The sequence below is a fragment of the Drosophila elegans genome, unplaced genomic scaffold (genome assembly GCF_018152505.1).
Source record: "Drosophila elegans isolate 14027-0461.03 unplaced genomic scaffold, ASM1815250v1 contig_814, whole genome shotgun sequence".
Lineage (NCBI taxonomy): Eukaryota > Metazoa > Arthropoda > Insecta > Diptera > Drosophilidae > Drosophila > Drosophila elegans.
This window is the reverse complement of record NW_024546167.1, coordinates 12,678,873-12,684,872: the sequence shown is the minus strand read 5'-3', so window position 1 is coordinate 12,684,872 and position 6,000 is coordinate 12,678,873. Positions and strand designations below refer to the sequence as shown.

Sequence of the window (6,000 nt, the reverse complement as noted above, 5' to 3'; positions counted from 1 at the left end):
TAATTTAATCTTTAGGCTGCCGTTATAAGAAGTGCTTGCCATTGAACAAAACCCTTTTAGTATTAAAAACGTTGAATGTTAACAAATCCAAACTATCTCAAAAATTCCACGCTAATTTATCCTTTTTATAAACCCTAAACATTTTTCAGTTGTACGAATATGTGCTAGTGGAATGCGGTTATTTTAAATATGTTTGGTATATTTAGTGTATTTTCACCAAACAAAAGTAGTATATTTTAAGCATTAGTGATTTGGTTTTAATTAAATTCGTGATAGAGGCCACACTATTAGCTGTGGTCACACTGTTTCGGTCGTGGGTGGCGCATCATCGCGTTTCTGCTGCCAATTAAACAAGTGCAAAGAATAAAGTAATTTCGCCAGTTGATTCAAGCAATATAGTATATCGTCTGGAGTTTGCAAAAACAAAAAGCGAACGGAGCCAGTCGTTGTTAGTGTGGCTGCCTTCTGGTAAGCAGCGTCTTTCAAGTGCGTGTTTAGTGTTGCTGTGTGTGCGTGTGAATGTGAGCCTTTTCACCAGAAAAATGTAAAACAAAAATCAAAAAGAGTGTTGCTTAAGCAATCAGGCATACAGTTTGCACAGATGCATTGTTTCAAACGAATTTTGCAAAATGCGAAAAGCTGAGCCTAAAAAACTAATCTGAAATCGTTGTGTGGGGGGAGGAGGTGGTTTTCATCTTTCTATCTCGTTCTTCCGTTCTTGACAAAGTGGAAGTGGAAAAACCAGCGACTACATCAACAAAAGCGTGTTTCTGAAATCTCACAATCGCAACTAGTTATACTCTTTAATTGCCAAGTTGTATTTCAATTGTTGTAAAACAATTGTAGATATTTTCCAAAACACAAACTACGTACGACGCCCTTTGGAAAAACAGTTGTATTGGTGTGCATCTGCTGTTGTATTGGTGCTGCCACCTTTTTCGATTTTTATGGATTGTTTTCTATTTCATGACTGAAGTTTTTTCATTTTATTTAAGTGGCAAGTGTGTTATCGGTGTATTAAAAATTTAATTTTTTCTTGTGTCTCCGTCAATTAATCAGCTGTTTGTAACCTCAGCGCTTCCGCCCACTAAAAGAAAAACTCTGCGCATATTGTGTGTCGTTTTTTAATTTAGAGGTAAGTCCTATCTAAAAAGTTATTACAAAAACATCTAAAACCTCTGAAAAAATTAAATAAAAAAAAATATATAAATTACAGTTTTAATAAAACACCAGTTTACTAAAGTTATATTCGGTTTTATTCTAGAAACACGTTAAAAGTAAATTTTAAACTTGCATGTTGTTAATTTATAACCGATTTGGAACTTTAGTTTAAATAGAAAAAAACTATTTTTTTTATGGCTTAAAATTTCTTTGATTTCCGTCAATAAAAATCTGGCATAAGTGATTGTACCACCACTCATACAATTTTTTTTCACATATTTCATAAAATATTTCCTAGAATTTCCATATTATGAATAACTCTGCCACTCGAATCAAATTTTAGCCCCGCGATTATGTCCTTTCAAAACTCGAGTAATTCCTGGAAAACATTAAATTGTTTTAAAATGAATAACAGTACAATCATTTTATTAACATTTTTACGAGTTATTAAGAATTGACCAATTCGAGGAATTTATGTCAAAGATTAGTTAATGATATTCCGAGAGCTTGGTGCCAAAAATTTATTACCTAAGAAAATGATACAATTAAATATGTATACCAACCAATATTTATAAAAACTTATAAAAGCTAATAAATCCATAACTCCATAACTCCCTTTCCTTGTAAGTTGAATTTGTTGTGCTGACAGATGGGTTCAATTATGAAATTTCAACCGGCAAAAAATATTCTTGAAAGGTACTAAGTATCACTCGTTAACATAACCAGTTCCGCCTTTGGTATCAAAGTATATATATACGATACATATGTAAACTGCCATCTTCAGCGTGAATTTCAGGCTAATTTGATGTGCTTCTGCATTCCAAAAACAAATCCAGTGTGGAATTTGCGATGAGGACACTTAATCCTCGCGCTTCGCCCTGTGAAATATGTTCATTGAACGAGTTGTCTAAAAATAGCAGACCATCGAGAAGGAAAGGCTTTGGCTGTGGCTTCGATTTAAGTCCTTCGAAGGCGAGACGTCTTGCCTTGGGCAACTGAGCTCGAAATGGGCAATTCAATTTGCCCCGTTGGTGGAATTCCAATTTCGCAGTCAAAACGGTTTGCCGAGTGCGAAAAATGTTTGCGATAATCAAATCAAATCAGCGCCAATGAGGTTAAACAGGGGAGGGCAACCCTGAATTGCTCGTTCAGAAATGACTTCGTCTGCTTCTCTAATGAGGATGCATTCAATTAAATTCAAATTTTTCACTTGCATGTGGGCGCGCATAACCAGAAAAATGGGGAGTTAAGCAGATTAGACTATATATTTTATGCTTATGCAAGGAATCTTAATGGCTTACTTATTTTCATTATTTTTTGGGGAGTTAATGATAGAATAATTTTACTTCACATGCGGAAAACTGTTAAACATGGATGTTTCTTTCTATCTATCCATAAAAGAAGCTATTTATTTTGTGTTTTTTGCAGTACTGAAGCGATCCAATAAAACTCTATGCTGTGCTTGTATTTTGCCGGAAAAGATCAATTTATAGACTTAAACCGAGCATGGTCATTTCTAGCAATTTTATCGCTTAATTGTTTTTTACTCAAACACTGGAATCGCAAACGAGCGCTGCAATAGCAACACATACAGTAGGTTTGGGTATTAATTCTCGGTTTTTCATCTAATGAAAGGGGGAATCAAAGCACTTGGGGCAACCCAATTCCCAGGGCTAGTTAGGGAGAAGGAATGAGACAAACTGAATTGATAGAGGGAGATACTGGCCAGAGCTTGCTGAACCAGTCCGACAACATTTGGCGATTTGAATGTCGCTAAGAAGATGGAAAGCAAACCGAACAGTTCTCCTTGTTCCGCAGTGTATCTTAGTATCTTTTGCACTTCCACTCGGTTTATGCGAAGTCCACTTTATGGAATCATCACATAACAAACCATTTCATGTATTCACTTACCCATGGAAGTCACGTATTCAAGAATTCATGAAAATCATAGCATAAACACAGTATTTGTATAGTTTTGCCTATTTTGTGTCTGTGCACTTCAAGTTCAAAGCTCTTTTTCGACAGTCGCTGAAAGAAACTTGAAAAAAAAAATCAAAAACGTGGTACAGAGAGGAAAAAGAGAATAATAATGTATATTATACATTTTTTGAGGCTTTAACTTGCATGAGATTTGCTTTCTTTTCTTTGTTTTTCCTTTTGTGTTTTATTTTTTGCATTTTGTATACATTTAAAGAAAACGAGTAAATGGCTTTTTCTCGTGAAATGTTTATATAAAGCCAAAATAAAGTGGGAAATGTGGGGGCGTTAGGTTTCGTATGTTCACTTACCGCAGAAAAGAATTTGATGTTGATGAATAGAAAAATGGCGAACCCATAATAAGGATTGGATTTCTTAGTTAAAGTGCTCACTTTTGGTATCCTAATCTATGTATTTGAGATACTTGATTTAGTTGCTTAATGGCACGCGTATTTCTTCCGCCTCCTCGTTTCCCATTTTTTTTTCTTATCAAGCAGACTCTCTCAGTAATCGTGTCGCCCATCATCATCATCCTCATTATGAACGCCTCAACGCAACTTGCATCATCTTTGGCTAGCATGTTGCAAAAGTGCTTCCGACTTCCGTATGAATGCTACACATTACATTTTCTGCTTTTCGCTTTGCACTGCGCTGCTCAAAGGCAAAACAAGTCACTTGGCTGGCATTTCCTTGCCATTAAAGAGGACGACAAACCACCCCAAACCACCCCAAACAACAACAACAACAGCTTATTGATTTTCTACAACTTTGTGATATGTTTAAACAGCATTTTAGTTCACTTTGTTTGGCCATCGTGCTATGGGCGTCGTGTGCCATCCACGCGTCAAATGAGCCTTTCCACTCCGAAGTGGGTCTAACCGGATGGTTGGATGGTTGGATGGATGGGGGATTATCGTGCAGGAGGAGGACAGACAGAAAGCGGGCAACATTCATAACATTCATTCACCTGTGGGCGACACGCCTCGTTTACGTCCAGGAATCGCTCGTGCCTAGTGGACAGGTGTATCAACTTTCGGAGGTTGACATGCAAATTACAAAATGAAAAACTTGAAAAGTGTTTGTGGTGGTGGATGTTCGTAGAGTGGAATGGATTTGTGTTTTTTTTTTTGGGGGGTTTGTTAAAATCAATTATTATGTTTGTAGGTCAAAATTCGTCCTCCTCCCCTTCTGATTTTTTGGTTACGTTAGGTAATCCACCTCAAAGTTTACATCATGTGCTTTTTCCTGCGCCTTATAAGGGTTCGCTGAACTTTCAAAAGAGACCGCTTACGCTGCTCTTCGAGTCAGACATCTGTCTGTTTCACTGTTTAACAGCACTCGAGTCCTACACTAATTTGCATATTTGGCAAACGCTGCGTTTGCTTCACGCCTTCGTGTACAATCAAAAGTAAAAGGGTGTGAGGTTACCAGGTAAAGCCATTTAACATGGAAATAGAACGCGTTTCCAACCTTCTAAAGACTAATTTTCATTACTAGCATGAAACAGAAAAATTATTAAATGTACGGGACACGATATTTCCAAAAATGTAAAAATATCATATGCTTGTACAAGTTAGAACATTATCTTGAAATTATATACACATTTTCAATGAGTCATTTTCGATAAATAGCGAAGTGACTAACTTCCGCCAGACATTTTCTTTTAAACATTACTCGCAGATTATAATAAAAGATAATAAACATTTGCCAAAATGTAGCTAAAAACTATTTCCCTAACAAGAACTAATTAAAAAACCGATCAATCAAGGTCGATTTTAGACTAATTTTTTGGTTTCCAAAACAAAGAAGTATTTAAACTTAAAACTCGATAAAATTAACCAATATTTCTTTCGACTGTGACTCTTTTCAGAAGCTTTTATCGGCATTTGCTTGTCCAGTTCCATGGTCTCCCTTCCTCTCTTGCTCACCAGCTAATTTGCATGTGATTTAAAATTCGAAATACAATCCATTGTGTTATTTTTGTCGTTCAGTGCTTTTGCACTCGCCAAAGCTAAAAACACGTTTTTATTTCGGTCTTGCTCTAATTATGTTAAAGTTTTAGGAATTCGCCTCGTTAATACAAAAAATATTCATAGGGTTGTTTCTTAAAACCAAATTTATAACGAGTAAATCAAAGTTAATTTGCATGTCCCAGGTGCTTTTTTTCATTTTCTCCTTTGTCATGCTTTAAAATTCAAACTTCGATTGTGCAGTTTATAAGCCAAGGTCACAAAAGTTTGTATTTTCGGATTAATTACTTTTTATGGTCTCTAATCTGCTGGGGTCTAGATTATTTGTTAAGAGTGCAATTAAACAATTTTCGTGTTTCGTTATCGATACGGGGAAGTTCGTGTTATCTTTTCCGTCTTTATCAGAGAAAGAATACTGTCATACATTCTACAGAATTGGGCATTCTCAATAGCACTGGGCGCGGTTAGCCAGCCTGTTTATTGGTATTATTATTTTATTGTCATTGTTTGATTTTAAGCTGTTTGCGCTATTTTAATTGTTGCCTTTGTTGTCCAGACTTATCTTATCTTAACTGGGTACACGGGAACATAAAGTGACTTTCTTGGAAGAATTCATATAGCTGACTAAATGTTTTAAGTGCAAAAAGATATCGATAAGATCACCTTCCGATAAGTTTTGATAAGGCTTGTTTATTATATTTACTTATTTTTCGTGTGCCTATCTCTGTTTCTGATTTATAAGAAAGTTAGTATGCACTATTTTTCAAGTTTGACTATGATAGATTTTATCAATGAAAAATACAAATATGTTGTTATGATTGATTGCTCTGATTGGAACATTTTCTTGTTATTTACTTATTCATTCATTAAAAGCCACTCAACGTTGTATGCT

The 6,000-nt window shown here is 35.5% G+C and overlaps 1 protein-coding gene across 8 annotated transcripts in view; it reads left to right on the top strand.

Moving 5' to 3' along the window:
* Nucleotides 1-285: 285 nt before the first annotated feature.
* LOC108138765 (protein FAM102A) overlaps nt 286-6,000 on the top strand; it is a 28,436-nt gene continuing 22,721 nt past the window's right edge. For 4 of the 8 annotated variants that reach the window (XM_017261185.2, XM_017261184.2, XM_017261183.2 and 1 more), the window contains exons 1-2: nt 287-468; nt 1,060-1,135. The gene's annotated coding sequence lies outside the window, so the exon portion shown is untranslated. Of the gene's footprint in view, nt 469-1,059; nt 1,136-6,000 lie in introns of all 8 variants that reach the window. The other 4 variants (XM_017261176.2, XM_017261186.2, XM_017261179.2 and 1 more) reach the window with 3 other exon arrangements.